Source organism: Pelophylax lessonae, assembly GCF_965119305.1.
Source record: "Pelophylax lessonae genome assembly, chromosome: 7".
Taxonomy (NCBI): domain Eukaryota; kingdom Metazoa; phylum Chordata; class Amphibia; order Anura; family Ranidae; genus Pelophylax; species Pelophylax lessonae.
The window spans coordinates 210,822,602-210,843,989 of NC_138774.1; positions in this window are offsets into that span (position 1 = coordinate 210,822,602).

The following is a 21,388-nucleotide window of genomic DNA, read 5'->3' on the forward strand; positions in this document are numbered from 1 at the left end:
TGAAAATGTGTCTCTTGCATGGCGATAATGTCAGCCTTGCTGTTGCGTACCTCCTTCCAAAGAGAGTGGCGTTTCGCCAGATGGTTTAGACCATTGGCATTCACAGTTAAGCATTTGATGGTCATGGTAGTTGTAGATATACGTGAACAAATATAAACGAAATGGTACTGTATGGTATCCTGCAGGGGATGGCCCTAAACCAACAAATAAGGAACAGTCCGCGGAAAGTGGATGCTTCTGCAGTTTCCAGATGTTAAGAGGTGAGGGGATGAGTTGACGGATGTAAACAGGGAGTAGAAAAACAAGGGTCAAATATAAGAAAGGGACTGTCACAGCAGTCCGTGAACAGACCGAACTGTCTCTAAAGAACTTGAGGGCCATAGAGAATGCAGTCATCCTCAGGCCAGGGACACTGACACGTTGAGTAGGTACATGAAGATAGGGGGGACCCCACAGATAATTACTTCTGTTTAGCTGAACGTTTGCGGGAGACCACATGCCAAGGCTCTTCTTGGTGCATAGGTTGTGGCGGAGTGGTCGCTCCCAACGGAGTCGGGGGAAGGATGTTCCATGTGCGAAGAGCCGTAAGCCCTTCTTCCAGGGTTCGGATTACAACATCGGAACCGGCATGTGTGACAAGCAAGGTTGCAGGATGCCTCCACTTGTGTGGGATGTTGCTGTTTCACAGAGCCTTGGTAATTGTCGCCAGGTTGCGCCTGCTTTGGAGCGTATGGCGGGATAGATCCGGCAATAGTTGGATGTCTCTATATTCCGCCGGTGTGGATGTAGAGGTACGCATGGCCCGCATGATTTGGTCTTTTATGTGGTAAAAGTGGACCCTTAGCAGTACATCCCTTGGTAGCTCTCCTGCGATGAAGGAAGGCTTGGGGAGCCTGTGGATCCGATCTATCAAGAGGTCAGAATTCGATGCAGCAGGTAGTAAGGCATGAAAAAGAGTGTTGACATATGGAAGCAGCTGATCTGGAGTAACCGATTCTGGTATGCCTCTGATCTTAATATTGTTCCTTCTGGAGCGGTCCTCCAGGTCAGCTACTTTAGTTTTCAGCCATTGCACTTCATCTCTCTGGGAGTTAAAGGCGTCCACCATGTCATTGTAGGATGTTGCCTGAGAGGTGACTGCATGTTCCACACAATCCACCCTTGAGCCTAGGGATTTGATTTCTGCCTGAAATTGAGTAACGCAGGACATCATGTCCACGTGCATGGAGGTTTTCAGTGTGTACAGCATCTCTTTAATGAGTGACACAGAGACAGGCTGGTCTCCTGATGGGAATGCAGCAAAGGGATCCCTTTCACCCTGGGGAGCCGGCAGCATGGCAGAGGGGTGAGGAGAGGCAGGCATACCTGGAAAAAGTGGAGGTCTGTGTGGCGAGGCCATCCTGGCCTTGTTCTTCGCCGGACTTCTAGAAGTGGGCGATGTGGAGCCCGAGGATGTCCCGCTGTCAGGGTTCGCCACAATCCTCGCAGGAGCAGGGGACGCCATCTGATGCTGCAGCGGTAGCTGGTGACTGTCCGTGTTATGGCACGGTCCGCCGCCGCCATGTTTTTGGAGCCCGGAGCCGTGCGGGAGGAAGAATACCTCCAGCTTGTTGAGCTTGCCGGGGTCCTTCTTGCGGTGAGTCATCACTTCCACAGCCACAGGGGAAGCCAAGCAGAGTAGATGGAGGTTGTTGCGGGCGTCAGGGGGTCCTGGTAGGGGTCAGTGTCCCAGATGGCGAGCGGAGCGGAGCTAGAAAGCCGCCATTCACTCCGCCGGAAGCCACGCCCCTCGGTAGTAGGTAATAATCAATGACCTCCAATTGCTATGAAATGATAGGATATGAAACAATGAGCATCAAAAAACAAAACATACAGAATATTTTTTTTTCAAATTTTATCTTTATTTATTTAAGTTCAGTTACATATACATGTTATTCATTACATTTTTAACTTTCAATGTTGTGATTTACAAAACAGATATATCCAAGGAAAACAAAAAACATCTCTTAGGTATCTTGTAACCAATCCCAAATCACCCTTTCCATTCCTTTTCCTTCTTTCCCCTTTTCCCCTTTCCCCAAAAATAGTAAGGAAAAAAAAAAGGCAGGGAGGGGGGAATTCGGCTTTTCATGGGGATCATGAAGATCTCAATGCTCCACTGGTCATCTTTTTATCTATTTTCCAACGACTAATTCTTATTCTATGATTAGAGATTGACACTCCTCTGAATTAACATAATCCTTCCACTGTTTCCATTTCTTCTCATATTTATCCAATTGTTGGTGAGCAGATAATACCAAATTCTCTAGTTTGTTTATTTCCTCAACCTTCTTTATCTACATGTTTATATTAGGTGGATCTGTATCTCTCCACTTAAGAGGGATACATATCCTGGCTGCGTTTACAAGATGTGGCATAATGGATTGTTTGTATTTTTGAATAGGTGTACTGGGAGCATGGAGCAGAAAGAGAGCTGGTTCTTTAACCACTTGCCTACAGTGCACTTTCACCCCCTTCCTGCCCAGACCGATTTTCAGCTTTCAGCGCTCTCACACTTTGACTGAGAATTACTCAGTCATACAACACTGTACCAATACAAAAATTGTGTCTTTTTTTTCACACAAATAGAGCTTTCTTTTGATGGTATTTGATCAATACTGGGTTTTTTATTTTTTGTGCTATAAATAAAAAAAGACTGAAAATATCGTGAAAAAACACATTTTTCTTTGTTTCAGTCAAAAAATTTGGAAATTAGTAATTTTTCTTCACAAATTTTGGCCAAAATTTATACTGCTACTTATCTTTGGTAAAAATAACCCAAGTAAGTGTATATTATTTGGTCTTTGTGAAAGTTATAGAGTCCACAAGCTATGGTGCGAATCATTGAAAATTGATCACACTTGATCACACCTGATGTACTGAAGGCCTATCTCATTTCTTGAGACACTAAAAAGTCAGGAAAGTACAAATACCCCCCAAATGACCCCTTTTTGGAAAGTAGACATTCCAAGGTATTTAATAAGGGGCATGGTGAGTTTTTTGAAGTTGTAATTTTTTCCCACAATGCTTTGCAAAATGAAGATTTTTATTTTTTTTTTTTTTACAAATTGCCGTATTAACAGGTTATTTCTCTCACACAGCACATGTATACTTGCAACTACACCCCAAAACACATTCTACTACTCCTCCTGAGTATGTCGATACCACATGTGTGAGACTTTTTCACAGCCTAGCCATATACAGAGGCCTAACATCCAAGTAGCAGCGTCCGGCATTCTAGGAGCATAAATTACACATATAATTTCCTGACAACCTATTGCACTTTTGAAGGCCCTGGAGCACCAGGACAATGGAAACCCCCATAAAATGACCCCATTTTGGAAAGCAAACACCCCAACGTATAATCTTTGAGGCATAATGAGTCTTTTGAACATGTCATTTTTTTTCCACAAGTTTTTGAAAAATGTGGAAAGAAAATGAAAATGCTTTTTTTTTACACAAAGTTGTCAATTTATGCAATATTTCTAACACATAGCATGTACATAGCAAAAATTGCACCCCAAAATACATTCTGCTACTTCTCCTGAGTATGCTGATACCACATGTGTGAGACTTTTTCACAGCTTGGCCACATACAGAGGCCCAACATTCAAGTAGCCCTGTCCGGCATTCTAGAAGCAGAAATTACACATATAATTTCCTGACAACCTATCGCACTTTTGAAGGCCCTGGAGCACCAGGACAATGGAAACTCCCATAAAATGACCCCATTTTGGAAAGCAAACACCCCAACGTATAATTTTTGAGGCATAATGAGTCTTTTGAACATGTCATTTTTTTTCCACAAGTTTTTGGAAAATGTGGAAAGAAAATGAAAACGCATTTTTTTAACACAAAGTTGTCCATTTATGCAATATTTCTAACACATAGCATGTACATAGCAAAAATTTCACCCCAAAATACATTCTGCTATTCCTCCTGAGTATGGCGATACCACATGTGTAATACTTTTACACAGCCTAGCCACATACAGAGGCCTAACATCCAAGTAGCTCTTTACACAAAGTTGTCCGTTTATCCACTTTAAGACTGGGCCTATTTTTGACACTTGGTGTTTATAAGCTAAAATCATTTTTTTGCTAGAAAACTACTTAGAACCCCCAAACATTATATATATATTTTTTTAGCAGAGACCCTAGTGAATAAAATGGAGATCAATGCAATATTTTTTTATCACACCATATTTGTGCAGCAGTCTTCCAAATGCAATTTTTTTGAAAAAAATTCACTTTTTTGAATAAAAAAATAAGAAACCAGTAAAATTAGCCCAATTTTTTTCCATAATGTGAAAGATAATGTTACGCCGAGTAATTAGATACCCAACATGTCATGCTTCAAAATTGCACACGCTCGCGGAATGGCGCCAAACATTGGTACTTAAAAATCCCCATAGGCAACATTTTAAAAAATTCTACAGGTTACCAGCTTAGAGTTACAGAGGAGGTCTAGGGCTCAAATTATTGCTCTCACTCTACCGATCGCGGCAATACCTCACATGTGTGGTTTGAACACCGTTTACATATGTGGGCGGGACTTGCGTATGCGTTCGCTTCTGCGCGCGAGCTAACGGGGACAGGGCGCTTTAATTTTTTTTTTTCCTATTTATTTTATTTAATAATTTTTTATTTTTAAAAAGTTTTTTTTAAAAAAATGTTTTGATAATTTTTTATTCCAATTACAAGGAATGTAAACATCCCTTGTAATAGAAATAGGCATGACAGGTCCTCTTTATTGTGAGATCTGGGGTCAAAAAGACCTCACACCTCACAACTACACTAAAAAAAAAAAAAAAAAAAATTGTTGAAAAAGAAAAAAAAAAACAAAACAAAAAAAAAACCGGCCCTTTAAACCGGTTGCTAGGCAACAACTTTTGACGTAGCTCCGGTCCTCCAAGACCATAGAGTCGAGTGAGGGCCATCTTGCCCTCACTCAACTTCCTGTCTCTGAGGATCCGGGACCGGATAGTTTTTCCCGCTGCCGGCGGGTCCGGTAAGCTGGGAAAACGTCTAGGACGCGGCGGGAGGGGGGGGGCACCTTTTCCCATGCACCATTGCGGCGGATTCGGCGGCAAATCTGCCACTGGGACCACCCTTATCTGAAAGCCGACCGCCCGCCGTTTAAAAAAATACCGGGGTTATGGCAGCTATCTGCTGCCATAACCCCAGTATTTCGCTTTAAATGGCCGATGTATATAGTCGTTAGGCGGTCGGTAAGTGGTTGCATGTATATAGCAAAAATTGTACCCCAAAATACATTCTGCTACTCCTCCTAATTATGGCAATACCACACGTGTGAGACTTTTACATAGCCTGACCACATACAGAGGCCCAACATTCAAGTAGCACCGTCAGGCATTCTGAGAACATAAAATGCACATCTAATTTCCTGACAACCTATCATTTTTGAAGGCCCCTCACATTTTTAACACATAACATGTACATAGCGAGAAATACATTACAAAATACATTCTATAAAGGAAAGTGTAAAAAAAAATTATTACCTGTGGTTGTAGTAGTGCAGTTGTCCACAGAGGAGAGCATTAGTCCAGGCAGCAGGCAGGGACATGCTTAGCGATGACAATAGCAATTTTCCAGGCAGCAGGCAGGAATATAGTCTATAGTCAATACTGGGATATTGTCAGCACAGCCGCAGCATTTGTCCAAAGGAATTTTCCAGGCAGAGACATGGTCAGCACAGCCATAATATTGGTCCCCGTACACTGCAGAAAATCATTGTACCACTCTCCAGCTAATATCATGCAGCAGGCAGAGGCATGATGGTAGTAAGTCAGCTGAGGGCCTTGGTCAGGTGAGACCTGGGGACAGGGGTAGAGGCTTCTCCCACCCAAATCTCTTTGAAGCCTCCGGACTCCAGACCCTAATCCGGAATTTACGAAAACCCAGAGAGAACCAAAAAAATTGGTTTTCTCTATCCGGAAAAACAACTCTGGAGCCCCTCACATATGTGAGACCCCTGTGTACTACAGTAGCAGGGGGCGACAGATCAGTTCAAGCGGTAGGCAGAAGAATAGTCGGTAAAACAAGCCAGGGTCAGTTCACGTGCAAGCAATCCAAGTGGCAGGCAGAAGCGTCGTTGAAAAAACAGGCCAGGGTCAGTTCACAGGGAAGCAATCCAAACAGTAAGAAGAAGCGTAATCGGTAAAACAAGCCAGGGTCAGTTCACGTGAAAGCAATCCAAACAGTAGGCATAGTGGAAAAACAGGCCAGGGTCAGTTTATGTGGAAGGCAGTGGCATGAGGAAAATTGGTCAGCACAGATGAAAACGGGGAAATGGGCTAGTAATTTACGAATGTATGGTACCGTGTGAAGCATTCTCCAATGCACAGGCCAGGTTGGGAGGGACAGTACCGACAATAGAAGCTGGTGTCTTTACGAAACCCCCTTCTGCTGCACACACGGCATCTTTTTTGGCGTCTTCGGCCTCCTTCAGACGGTGGAAGGTAGTCTGGGAAGTGGCGCTCACTAAGTCGGCTAACAGCCTCAGAGCGAAGGTTTTCTTAGGGGAGTCCTTGTGGGTAGACGAGGGTCGTGACATTTTCTTCAATTAATTTTAGGAAGGAGATGGGGCTTTCAGTGGATTTGAAGTAGATTACATAAGCGTTATAAAAGGCGAATTGAAATAAATAAATTGCAACTTTCTTATACCAGAATCGGGACTTCCTTGTGGCCAAGTAGGGCTGAATCATCTGGTCGTTAAAATCCACCCCCCCCCCATGTAAAGATTGTAATCGTGGACACATTTTGGCTTTTCAATGGGACCTCTTCTTCTTCGAACCTCCACTGTGGTGTTGTCGTCATGAATGGTGGACATCATGTACACATTTCGGTTATCCTTCCATCTCAAGGCCAGCACCTCGTTGTTCCTCAAGGCTGCTAATTCCCCCTTCCTCATTCTTTTATTTACTAAGGATTGTGGGAAGCCCTTCCTGTTCTTCCTGGTGGTTCCGCAGGCCAGGGTTCCTTCAAGGTACAGATGTCTGAAAAGGGGCAGGCTGGTATAATAATTATCCAGGTAAAGGTGGTAGCCTTTCCTCAGCAGTGGGTACGCCAGGTCCCATACAACCTTTCCATTTGTGCCCATGTAGGCCGGGCAGTCAGGGGGATTAAGCTGGGAATCTCTTCCTTCGTATATGCGGAACGCATACAGATATCCCGTAGCTCTGTCGCACAGTTTGTATAGTTTGACCCCATATTTGGACCTTTTGCTCGGAATGTATTGCTTTATTCCTAGCCGGCCTGTGAAGTGTAGCAGGGACTCATCTACACATATGTTTTGATCAGGGACGTAAAGTTCTGCAAAACTTTGGGAAAGAAAATTTATGAGGGGGCGAATTTTATATAGCTTGTCAAAATTTGGATGATTTTTGGGGGGGGGCACTGGCTGTTGTCACTAAAATGAAGGAAGCGCATGATAATTTCATACCTGGACCTTGACATTAGGGCAGAATATATTGGCATACTGTGTATGGGGTGGGTGGACCAATAGGCATGTCCTTCATTTTTTTTTGTAACCCCCATGTTTATTGTGAGGCCCAAAAACATTTTGAATTCCTCCAAGGTTAACTCTCTCCACTCAAACGGACGGGAATAGGAAGATTGAGGGTTGTTAACAATAAACTGCTGGGCATACAGATTCGTTTGGTCCACGATGTATTGCAGAAAATCGTTGGGCAATAATAAATGGAGAAAATCAATAAAAGAAACATTTTCTGTATTGGTCTGCACACCTGGCTGTGCGGTAAAAGGGGGAATATTTGCTGATCCCGAGTTGGAGGGCAGCCATCTTGGGTTGGCAAGAGCATCTGGGAGGTGGATAGTGGCCCTGGCTCTTGGGGGATGTGACATTCCAGTGCTGGTAGAAGGGGGATTCGAAATTGGGAGTGATGCCGCAGCGCTGGTGCTGGGCCTGGGCATTCGCTCCTGGGGTGTTTCGCTGGGGGCAGAGCGGGTACTGGGCCTGGGCATAGGATCCTGGGGTGTACTGCTGGTGGCAGTGCTGGTACTGGGCCTAGGTTCCTGGGGTGTATCCCTTGTGGCTGCCTGGTTTCCAGAGCGCCGTGCCCTTTTGGGAGGGACCCATTCTTCCTCCGAGTCCATCTCCGATCCGCTACTATTAGCGACTTCAAATTCCGAATCGGATTCGGAATTGGACTCGGATACTGATGAGAGCTCCCCGGTGCCCTCATTAGACATAGAGATGATCTCAAACGCCTCCTCGCTGCTGTACATCCTTTTTGACATTATGGCTGTGCGATGGGTGACTGCGGATGATCACTGATGCGTGGCAGGTGACTGATAGGTGGCAGGGGACGGTCACTGATGGGCTGACAGATGACGATGACTGATGGGGTGACAGGTGACGATGACTGATGGGGTGACAGATGACGATCACTGATGGGGTGACAGATGACGATGACTGATGGGGTGACAGATGACAATCACTGATGGGATGACAGGTGACGGTGATTGATGGGGTGACAGATGACGATCACTGATGGGGTGACAAGTGACGATGACTGATGGGGTGACAGGTGACGCTGATTGATGGGGTGACAGGTGACGGGCGCGGGTCACCGATGGGTGACAGGTGCACCGCTGGCGATACTGATGGCAGTCTCTGGTGACAGGTGCACTTTATAGGTAGCGATTTTTCGGCACTGATGGTGACAGGTGACTGTTGGGTGACAGGTGCAATTAGGGAGGGCTGATGACACTTTTTTTTACACTGACAGACACAGATCAGTAACTCACTGTTTCTGGCTCAGCTCTCCTCACACTGGAAACGGTGTGTGAGGGAAGATGAGCTAGTAACAGTCAGTTACTGCTCTGTGTTTACATTTGTGATGGGCTGTGAATGGCTTCACAGCCCATCACATGGTAATCAGCCACTGTCATTGGCTGTTTTACACTGTCAGTGACTAGCTGTTCCTAGGGAACACAAAGCCACCGACATGACCGCGCTGCGCGCTCCCGATCGCGCATGCGCGGTCTTCTTCCGCAATCTACTGTTGTGATCGGCTATGTCATTGCAACATAGCCGATCACGTGGGAAACAGCCATGCCTATTGGCTGTTTCCCCCCTGCCGGTGACCGGCTGTGTCCCGGGGACACGCCGACACCGGCAGTGCACGGCGGCGCGCACGCGATCGCGCGCCTGCCCTGCATTTCCTGGGTCACGTCATATGACGTCCGCCCAGGATAATAGCCGCACCGTCCCGCCGTCATATGACGGCGGGCGGGCGGCAAGTGGTTAAGAATTTGGCATTTCATAATTTTCTGCATTGTCTTCAAAATCTGTTCCCAGAATATTTCTAGTCTGGGACATGACCAGAATATGTGAAACATTGTCCCTCTCTCTGTCCCACACCTCTAGCACCGGTCAGTATTTGATGTAGAGATCTTATTCATTTTTGCCGGGGTATAATACCATCTGGTTAATATTTTATAATTCAATTCTTGAATTCTAACGCACATTGAGGTTGAGAATACTGATTTAATTATTTGATTTTCCCGTTCTAACGAGAAGGTAGTACCCATTTCTCTTTCCCATTCCCTCAGAAAGGGTAATTTACGTTGGTCTGCTGATGTCGTTAGCAAAGAATATAGTTTACATATTGTATGATCCAAAATTCCATTCTGAGTACAAATTTTTTCGTAAGGTGTTAAATCTTTGTCTCCTTGAGTAGGGAGTTGTAAAGATCCCAAAAAGTGGCGTAGTTGAAAAGCCCTCCATAAATCTAGACAAAAAGAACCTGAAGAGTCCATTAATTCATCTACTGTTACCCATCTTGACTCTGAGAGGAAATCAGATACCTGAAAATTTCCTTTCTCCAATAGAATCTTGAACCTCCCATCTTGATATCCTGTATCAAAGTGGGGGTTCCCCAATACTGGATACAACAGGGAGTTCTTCCGTATTAGTCTATCTTGTTCAAATATTTTCGCGCATATTTTAACCGTATTTCCTATAATAGGGTGTTTCTTAATAGAAGTTGGTAATGTTTTATAGCACCATGGGGCTCTTTTAAGCGGGATCTCACATTGTGTCTGTTCTAAGTTTGGCCATAGCTTATATTCTCCATGACGGCACCAGTCAATCAATCTTCCCAATTGTATAGCTTGATAATATTTCTTCATGTTTGGGACAGCTAATCCACCGTCTGTTCTAGGTTTAATTAGGTATTTTTTTCCTAATCTCGGACGTTTTGATTTCCATATAAAGTTCATTATCAAGGTTTCAATCTGCATAAAATACCGAGGTGGAATGTAGATGGGAAGTGCTTGGAAATTATACAAAAATTTTGGCAATACACTCATTTTAACTATATTGCACCTTCCAATCCATGAATGCATTCCACCTTTCCACTTCTGAAACAATAAGCCTATTGATTTAATTAAGGGGATGAAGTTCTGTGTAAATAATTGAGATATTCTAGATGTAATCAGTGTTCCCAAGTATTTTAAAGCCGTCTTCGTCCAGTTCAATTTAAAATTTGAACTTAGTTGTTGTTGGAGTAACCATGGAATCTCTACTCCCATTGTTTCGGATTTAGTAAAATTTATCTTCATATTGGATTGGATCCCATATGTCTCTAGTTCATGTAGCAAATTGGGGAGTGATATGACTGGGTTCGTAATCGAGAATAGCACATCGTCTGCATATGCTGATAATTTATATTGTTCCTTCCCCACTTTGATACCTGAGATATCCAGATTCGCTCGAATTCTACACAGGAAAGGTTCTAGTGATAGTACAAACAAAAGAGGGGCAGGGGACATCCCTGTCTCGTTCCGTTTGTAAATGAAAATTCTGTTGATAATATTCCATTTACCCTTACTTTTGCCGTGGGAGTTGAGTAGCGCTGTGCTATCCATTTAAGCATTTTCTCTCTTATCCCTATATAGCGAAGCACCATGAACATATACTCCCATCTGACCCTGTCAAACGCTTTTCCTATGTCTATGTTCAACAGAGAGATCGGTCTATAGCTTTTACACGAGGTGGGGTCTTTCCCCTCCTTAGGGATAACCGATATATGTGCATGTATAGTTTCTTTGGGGATTCTATTCCCTGTTCCCCATGCATTAAACAGATCAGTCATGAATTCTTTCAGGTGTGGAATTAACTTTTTATAATATTGAATGGTAAATCCATCCGGACCAGGTGCCTTCCCTACTTTAGTGTTTTTTATAGTTCCATTTATTCCATTGATGTAATTGGGGATTCAAGTATATTACTTTCCTCCTCTGATAGCTGGGGCATTTGTGAAGTACGTACATATTCCTCCATTTGAAATTGTGGGATTGTAGGAGTTTGTAAATTATATAATGCTTCGTAATATTTTTTGAATTCCTGTACTATCTGTTTGGGATAAGTCGTTTTCTGTCCTGCATCAGTTACTATGTGTGGTATATACGTTGTCGACGTTTGATCTCTAAGAGATTTAGCCAATAGCTTCCCACATTTATCCCCTGATTCATAAAAAATCCTTTTGGATTTCTGAATTGCTGCTTTAGCTCTGAAAGATAAAAGTTCATTGATGTTGTTCCTTATTTTTATGAGTTCTGCCTTTCCCTCAGTTGACAGTGCATGTTTATGTTTTGCTTCTATTTTGTGTAAGGATTGGAATAGGAGATCTAATTGTTTCGTTCGTTGTTTTTTAATCCTTGCCCCATGTTTAATAAGGATACCTCGTATAACTGCTTTATGTGTTTCCCATATGATACCTGGGTCTGTGTCTACAATGGTATTAGTTTGAAAAAAAAATTATATTTCTGATTCAACCTCTGTCATAGTCTCCTGATCTTGTAGGAGGTTTTCATTCAATCTCCAGGTCGTCTCTCTCCTTTGTCTTTTGTTAGGTAATTCATAGGTTATTATAATTGGAGCGTGGTCTGACCAAGTTATTGAGCCTATCGTTGTGTCTTTTATGGCGTGTAGTTGACTATGTGGGATTAAAAAATAATCTATACGGAGTATTGTTGGTGTAAGTTGGAGTAAAATGAATAGTCCCTTTCTCCTGGATGCATCAAACGCCATACGTCTATTAATTGTCCTTTATGTAATATTTTTGCAAACTGTTTTTGTACTCTTGGAGGAATTGAAGATGTACCCCGTGATGTATCCTCTGATGGAATCAAGGGAATGTTCAGGTCTCCCCCTATTATTAATTGTCCCTCTCTAAAGTCGTTGAGTATGTCCATACTCCTCCTCAGAAAACTATCTTGTTGTAGGTTTGGAACATACATATTAGCCAATGTAACTTCAGTCTCTCGTATGGTCCCTTTTATAAACAGATAACGCCCGTTTGGGTCTTTCAAGATTTTTAAGCATTTCCATGGTAAATTCCTTGAGAGGAGGATGGACACACCCCTCGACTTTGATTCTGAATTAGTGGAGTGGTATACTATAGGAAAAAAATGTTACCTAATTTAGGACATTTATCCTCTCGAAAGTGTGTCTCCTGTATCATGGCAATGTCTATCCTTAGTCTTTTCAAGTCATCTAACAGAATTCTCCTTTTCTCTGGAGCATTGAGGCCTTTTGCATTTATAGATAAGATTCGTATGGTCTCCATTGCTAAACCAAAGAAATACAGAATATGAATGCAGCATTCGGAGGGGGCACAGACGATTGCTCCTCAAACACAGGACAGTGACAGTGTACTAGTCACAGAATCAAGTTTGCTCTGTCCATGGGAGCCAGACCCTGTCATAATTTCGAGGGCATCCCCTGTTAGTATATGTCATTTTATACATGGGTAACACCATGTCGATAGAGGATTCCCAGGATTCCACTGTAGGGGGGAAAGGAGAGGACCATCTATTAAGTATTTCCTTTTTAGCATAATACAGTAAGAAAGAAGTCAAGATCTTGGTGTAGCAAGGCCTCTGCTCATCCTCCTGAATGCCCAATAAAGTCAACTAAGCTGATAACGGTAGGGATAGCTGTAATTGGGTATTAATACGATCAAAAATCACTGTCCAGTATCGTACTAGCCCCAGGGCAAGTCCAGAACATATGGACATAGTTGCTATCAGGAGACTGGCATCGGGGGCAGTTTGGTGAACGTTGTGGGTATATTCTGTGCAGTCTGTGAGGCGTGTAATATACCTTATGTGAAAACTTGGTTTATAACAATTTATCTTGAGAGGAGATCACAAGTGTGGAGCCATCCTCAAAACACTCTTCCCAAGTTTCCCTTTCCAGGTTTGGGATACCTGCCCTCCATTGTTCCCAGAGCCTATCCATTGTAGGGGATTCCAGACAGAGGAGTGCTATATATAGTGAGTTTACACAGGGTCTCCTGTGCCAAGAGCTCCACTATAGAGTCCACCTTTAGACTAGGAGCAGCAGGAAACTGCACTTTAGCCGCATACCTCAATTGAAAATAGCAAAAGTGCATCCATCTGGGGAGTCTGTATTTAAGAGCTAGATCTCAGAAAGGTAGCAGTGTTCCTATAGGCATAATGCCCTTAAGCGTTTTTTTACCAAACCGTATCCAAAGCTGAGGATCTGGTATCATCCTCAAGTTTGGCAGGGATGGATTGCCCCATAGTGGTTGGTAGGGGGACCACTGATTGGGATGCATGAACCTTGTCCTAGCAACTGCCCAGACTCGCAGCGTCACCTTAGTGGAACAGAAAGGGAGGGATAGGCTTCAATTCCTCTATATACTAAGTTACTGAGTTCAATAAGGGGGCCCAGAATGGCTGCTTCTAAACAGACAGCAGAATTTGTACTGGATTGCTCAAACCACCATCAAACTGTTACAAGGATAGCTACCTAATAATATACCCTCAGGTTAGGACTAGCCACCATAACTTACAGGTAGCTGAAGGGTTGACCTGGTCAGTCGAGGAGGGGAACCACACCATAGGATCTGTCAATTTCTTTAAAAAAGGAATTGGGAACCCAAACTGGACAATTCCTAAATATATAATTGAATTTGGGGAGATAGATCATCTTTAATATATTTATACACCCCAGAAGGTTAAGTGGCAGATTAGTTAGTTGGAGTAATGTGCTTTAAGTTGTACAGCTGTTGGGTTTAGATTAAGTTGGTGAAAGGACCAGATGTCTCGTGTGACTCTGATCCCTAAATATTTAAACTCCTCCACCCAGAGGAGAGGGGTTTGAGTTGCATCCCCCATAGCTCGGGAGTCCACAGGAAAAAGGACTGACTTGGTCCAATTGATGCAGGCCCCCAAAAAACACCCAAAGATATCAGAAGCCTCAAGAGCTCCCCAAGTGTAACGCTCCTGCCGGTGGGAGAGAGTTTTGTTAGTCTGGAGGTATTGAAGGTTTTTGTGATCTGTATATATGAGTATTGGTAATTGGGTACCTTCAAGTAGATGTCGCCAATTCTCCAGTGCCAGTTTTATGGCAAGCAACTCCTTTTCCCCCACTGGGTAATTCACCTCTGGGCTGCTTAGTGATTTTGAAAAGAAAGCAACTGGGTGGAGTGGTGAAGTATTTGTTGGTCGTTGGGAGAGAACTGCTCCTACTGCCATATTTGACGCATCTACCTCCAGAATATATTGGAGGGATGGGTCTGGGTGGCGTAGTATGGGAGCAGAAGTAAAGCTTGATTTTAACAAGCAGAAAGCTCGATTTGCTTCTTCTGACCATTTGAATGGTTTCTTTATACTTGTAAGTTGTGTGAGAGGTCTCACAATAGCAGAGAAGTTCTTGATGAACTTCCTATAGAAGTTTGAAAATCCAAGGAATCGCTGTAATGCCTTACGAGTTGTTGGTATAGGCCAATCCAGAATACAGGATATCTTGCTCATATCCATCTTGATTCCAGTTTTGGATATGATGTATCCTAGGAATAGTACTTCTTCTTTATGAAATAGGCATTTTTTTAATTTCACGTATAGATTGTGTGCGAGTAATCTGGATAACACAAGTCTTACATGTTTTATATGTTCAGACAGAGATCGAGAATAGATAAGTATATCGTCCAGATATACTACAACACAGACATCAAGTAAGTCTCTAAAGATGTCGTTTATGAACCTCTGGAAAGCTGCGGGAGCATTACACAACCTGAATGGCATCACAAGATATTCGAATAATCCGTATCTGGTTCTGAATGCTGTTTTCCACTCATCTCCGTCACGGATTCGGATTAGGTTGTATGCCCCTTTTAGGTCTAATTTAGAGAAGTAAGTAGCCCCACGCACTTGTTCAATGAGTTCAGGGATGAGCGGTAAAGGATAGCGATCCTTTATTGTAATCGTATTTAGTTGCCTATAATCGATAATAGGCCTAAGACTTGAATCCTTATTGCGGACAAAGAAAAGTTGTGGAAGAAGTAGAGGGTCTGATGAACCCTTTTGTCAAATTCTCATCCAAGTATTCCTTGAGATGAGAAAGTTCATCCTGTTAAAGAGGATAAACATGACCGAAAGGTAATTTGCTGTTAGGGAGTAGATCGATAGTGCAATCATAATCCCTATGGGGAGGCAACACTTGAGCATTTTTCTCAAGGAATACTTCGGACAGATCCTGAGAGCATAGTGGTGCAATATTATCTGACACCACAGACAGGATCTTTCCATAAGATGGGAGGTTACACGTAATCTCACAATAGTGAGAAGGGAAAGCCAAAGTCCGTCTTTTCCAATCTATGATTGGTTGATGTGTGTGTAACCAGGGGAGTCCCAAAATAATGGAAAAATGGGGTGAAGATAGTATATCAAAAGAGGTGGTCTCCGTATGAGACTCGTTAGCAGTGACAAGGAGTGCTTGTGTCTGGTTGGTGATTGGACCAGAAGATAGTGGAATACCGTTAATAAAACTAACAGAAACAGGTTTAGGTTTTGAAATAATAGGTATTTTATTTAAGGTAACAAAACGTGTATCAATATAGTTTCCACAAGATCCTGTGTCGATCATAGCCTTGGTGGTAATCCTAGTCTGGTCCCACTGTAATGTTAAATCAACAAAAAGATAGGGGTTAGAAAAGGAAGTCGTTAATCCTCCTAGCAAGACATGTGAACACTCACCCTCTTTTTTGCGGACAAGGGGACAGACGCTTATCAAATGATCCGGGGATGCGCAGTACATGCAGAGGTTTCTGGATCTTCTTCTGGCTCGTTCGGTGGTTGATAAAGGTGGGCGTATGGTTCCTACCTCCATGGGAGTAGGGTCAACGGCCGAAATCCGAGAAGGACTAGATAATGGCATTCCCATTTTCTCAGCCTTTCTTTCTCGCAGTCGCCTGTCGATGTTGATACTGAGTTGTATTAAGGCATCCAAGGTGCCAGGTAAGTCCGCTCGGGCGAGCTCGTCTTTAACAGCTTCTGACAACCCGAGTCTGAATTGAGTTCGCAGAGATGTATCATTCCACCCTGAATCAAGGGTCCATCTTTTGAACTCTGCTACAAAGTCTTCTACAGGTCTTCTTCCTTGTTTTAAAGCCCTCAATTGAATATCAGCAGTACTCTGCCTATTGGGGTCTTCATATAAACTAGCGAGTTCCGCTAGGAATAAAGAATAGGAGTTGAGAAGCTGATCATTTTTCTCAAAGAGAGAGTCTGCCCAGGCCCGTGGATCACCCGTTAGGTATGAAATAACGGTACAGACTTTAATTTGATCAGTAGGGTATGTACGTGGTTTTAACAAAAAAAGCAATTGACATGCGTTTTTGAATTCACAAAATTTTTTCCGATCACCTGTAAACACTAGAGGAGGGTTTATTTTAGGTTCAGGGGGCTGAGCAGCAGTAAGCCGTGAAAGACGGGTTACCTGCTGTGTCAGAGTCTGATTTTCTTCTTTTACTTCAGTAAGAGCAAGTATTAATGCATTTACTTGTTGTGTTAATTGTGTCACTTGAGTGGGTAATTCTGCTGAATCCATTTTTTGGGTTCGTTATATGAATATGCCCCCCAGTATATAAGATAGCCCCCGCCAAATTGCTAGCATTGTTATACAGGGACATGGAAGAGAGTAGTTCTGTTAATTTTACTTTAAAAGTGTCATTTAGCATTTATTAGTGTGAGGAAAGGGATATCTAGTGTAGTTAGAGTGCTCTTTTACACTTTAGTTAGATGCAAAAATTTAGTTTCTGTAGGGAAAGTGTGAAGTGTCAGGGTGACCGTAATGTAGTGTAGGGTTAACTGACTGCTATGGCAGGGTGACCAAACCCTTCCATATCAGGGTGACCATAATGTAGTGTAGGGTGAACTGACAGTTGACTGCTATGGCAGGGTGACCAAACCCTTCCATATCAGGGTGACCGCTATAGAGAAAAGATAGTTTCTCTCAAGTCACTTTCGCTGCAGTAATATGGCTTCGCCCCTGTCAGCTTGCTTTTTGGCTGCAGGCGTCTATAGGGGATTTTTTGAGCACATGTTTGGAGTCAGGCATGACATCTGAACATGTGTATAGGGGGGTATATACAGTATATACACACACCCATGTATGTATATATACACCTGCACATATATAGGTGTGAAAGGAGCAGAAAACACTACTTGTGCTAATGAAATAATTAACACCAATATAGTTACGCTCATATCACACCTATATATGTTTAGGTGTATATATACATATAAGTATGTGTGTATATATAACACTATACACAAGTTCAGATGTTTTGCCTGCCTCCAAAGAACTCAAGAAAATGCCCAAAAAAACACTATCGTCAAAAAAAAAAAAAAACGCCCAGGTGTGTTGTTGCAGGCATTTCTTTGGGGTTTTTGGAGGCAGGCAAAACATCTGAACTTGTGTATAGTGGTATATATACACACATACTTATATGTATTTTACACTTAGACATATATAGGTGTTATAGGAGCAGAGCCATATTAGTGTTAATTATTTCATTAGCGCAAGCATATATTTCTGCTACTATCACACCTATATATGTCTAGGTGTATATATACATATAAGTATGTGTGTATATATACCCGTATACACAAGTTCAGATGTTTTGCCTGCCTCCAAAGAACCCCAAAAAAATGCCCAAAAAAACGCTAGCGCCAAAAAAAAACGCCCAGGTGTGTTGTTGCAGGCATTTTTTGGGGGTTTTTGGAGGCAGGCAAATCATCTGAACTTGTGTATACGGGTATACACATACTTATATGTATATATACCCCTAGACATATATAGGTGTGATAGTAGCAGAAATATATGCTTGCGCTAATGAAATAATTAACACTAATATGGCTCTGCTCCTATAACACCTATATATGTCTAAGTGTAAAATACATATAAGTATGTGTGTATATATACCACTATACACAAGTTCAGATGTTTTGCCTGCCTCCAAAAACCCCCCAAAAAATGCCTGCAAAAAAAAAAAGGAGCGGAGCCATATTAGTGTAAATGATTTCATTAGCGCAAGCATATATTTCTGCTACTATCACACCTATATATGTCTAGGTGTATATATACATACATGGGTGTGTATATATACCCCCTATACACATGTTCAGATGTTTTGCCTGCCTCAAAAGACCCCAAAAAATGCCCAAAAAAACGCTTGCTACTAAACCGGCAAGGTGTGAAAAGAGAGAAGCCACTAACCTGTTCTATAAGTGACAAAATACAAATGATCTTTTTTTAAATGGTTCTGGACATGCTACAGATCTGAAACTTCATAGGTACACTTTTTAGACCCCCCCAGATACTAAATCCAAATAATTTTTATTTTTTTATTTTTTAATTTTTTCAATAATTGGCTCTCTATCAAAAATGACAATTTTTAAGATTTTTTTTTTGTGTGATTAATAGTCCCTGGGGTATGACCCAGAACCCTAGGCACTTTTTTAGGGGCATTTATTGGGTTTTAGGGCTTCAAAATTGTGTTTTTTGATTACCGAAGTTCGGGTCCCATTGATTTCAATGGGGTTCTGAAATCCGGGCCGAACCTTCGGGAAGTTCGGATGTTCTGGCCGAACCGAACTTTTGAAAAGTTCGATCATCCCTACTCAGGACCTCCCAGAGATACTCCCATTCCACAGAGTGAAAAGCTTTCTCCGCATCCAACGAAGCAATGACTCTAATGCCTCCATTAGAGTGTGTTGTATTGTAGCTAAATAAGAAATAGGCGGGAGATGTTGAGGTCTGTACCCCTACCAGGCATGAACCCAGTCTGGTCTACATTAATGAGTTCCTCCATCTCCTAAGCCAAGCGACAGGCTGGTATTTTGGCCAATATTTTGGCATTGGTGTTAATCAAGGAGATTGGTCTATAGGAGGCACAATCTTCTGGATCTTTGCCTGGCTTGGGCACCAACACCACAAGAGCCTCAGAAATGTCCGGTAAAGAATCCAGGGAGTTAAACTGAGCAAGGAGGGACGTCAACCTATTTGCCCATAGATCCTGATATAGGGAATAGATTTCAACCAGGATCCCATCTGGGCCAGGGGCCTTGCCAGGCTGCAGGCAGCTCAATGCTTCCTGTACTTCCTCAAGAGATATGTCCCGGTCCAATTCGTTCCGTTTCTCTAAATCAAGGCAGGGAAAAGGGAATTTGATCTAGGTACTCGACCAGTTCTATAGTACTATACGAGACTTTAGAGGAGTATAACTCCCAATAGTATTGCATAAATCTGTCATTAATCGCTACTGAGGCTGTCAACATCTCCCCACTTGAGTCTTTAATTTTACCAATGTGAGTCAATGCATATTGCCCTTTAGCAAGCCACGCTAACAGCCTGCCATTTTTCTCCCCAAATTCAAATACTTTTTGAGTAGTATTTAGTATGGACTTTTTGGTTAGTTCCAGCTGAAGTAAGGATAACTCATGCAGGGTATGTTTCCATGCTACATAACCATCTTGATCTGGATGTGTTACATAGGGAGCCTCCTGCCGCCGCACCTGTTCTTCTAATTGCCTCAAAGACTGCACAGACAGCTTCTGCATCGCAGCTATACGTGAGGTAAATTCTACTCTAATTTAAAAGCAACCCAAACCACAAGAGGGTCTGAGGATTCCTCATTTTGTAGCCAATAGGTGCAGAGGGCCTACGATAGGGAGTCCTGCACCTTAGGGTCCATAAGCCAATATCTGGACAGTCTCCACATCCCTTGTTCCCCAGTAGCAGACAATTGCAGGGATACAGATAGTGGGGCGTGGTCAGAGATACCCCTGGAAATAATCTCAGCAGAGACCACAAGTCACAAAAGAGCGGGGGAGGCAAATGCCAGGTCTATACAGGACAACGTCCGGTATGTGGTAGAAATACAAGTGTATTCCCTGTCAGATGGATGGAAATGCCTCCACACATCAGTCAGGAAAAAAGAGGTTGCCCTGTTAGAAAATCCAGGGGACCATGAACCAGAGGGACAGAGCCTGTACAGATCTCGAGATGGCACCAAATTGAAATTCCCCACTATTAACACATTATCCACAGAGAACTAGAGTAGAGTAATAGTTTGCATTAATGAAAACAGAAATGTAATATCTGCAGGAGGAGGTAAATAGAGACCTGCAATAACATAGGGTATGTCAGCTATTAAGGTGTGTAAGATAACATATCTACCTCCGGGGTCTGTCTTCACTTCCAATAGCTGAAAGGGCAAAGACCTCTGCACTAGTACACTTACTCCTCTAGCATAGTTAGAGTAAGGAGCATAATAGTGTGCACAGATCCAAGCCCTCTTCAAAAACTCAGTACAAGTGATCCAACTAGATGAGTTTCCTGCAGAATGCAGATGTGCGGATGAAGTTTACGGAGAAAATTAAGTACCAATGACCGCTTAATGGCGGGACGGAGTTGAGTCCCCTGACATTCCACAAAATTACTGAAAAATTAGCCATAGCGTGGAAGGTAGTGATAACCTGTGAGAATCGGTACACCATAGAACTTGCACATCAACACAAGAACTTTGAGAGAGTGAGAGCCCATTGTACCATATTGAAAGCTGTAAAGCAGATGGGCTACATTGCAAAGACTCACAGCACTACATAAGCACATAATGTATCTGCCATTGGCCAAAAACAAAAGACCAAAATGGAAGGAACACACAAAGAAAAAGAATAATGAACAAGCCCTACTAGGGTTAGCAACGGCCAACCCACCCCTCCCCCAACCTTGTGTGACCCAAAACACTGAGAGGCATTTGAGTCCCAAACTAGGCCCCTTAGGGCCTTTTAACTAATTAGGGGGTGTGTAATCAACAGGGGTGTCCCCAGGTCTCGTAGGGGATGCAGATGTAACAGGTAATGAGTCACAGGCCTTTCGTGCCTTGGAAGATGCTGGAGAGCATGGATTTGTTATCCATCTTCACCTGGACTGGCCAGGGGCACATTCTTAAATTGTCAATTACTTGGACTGAGTAAAGAAAAAA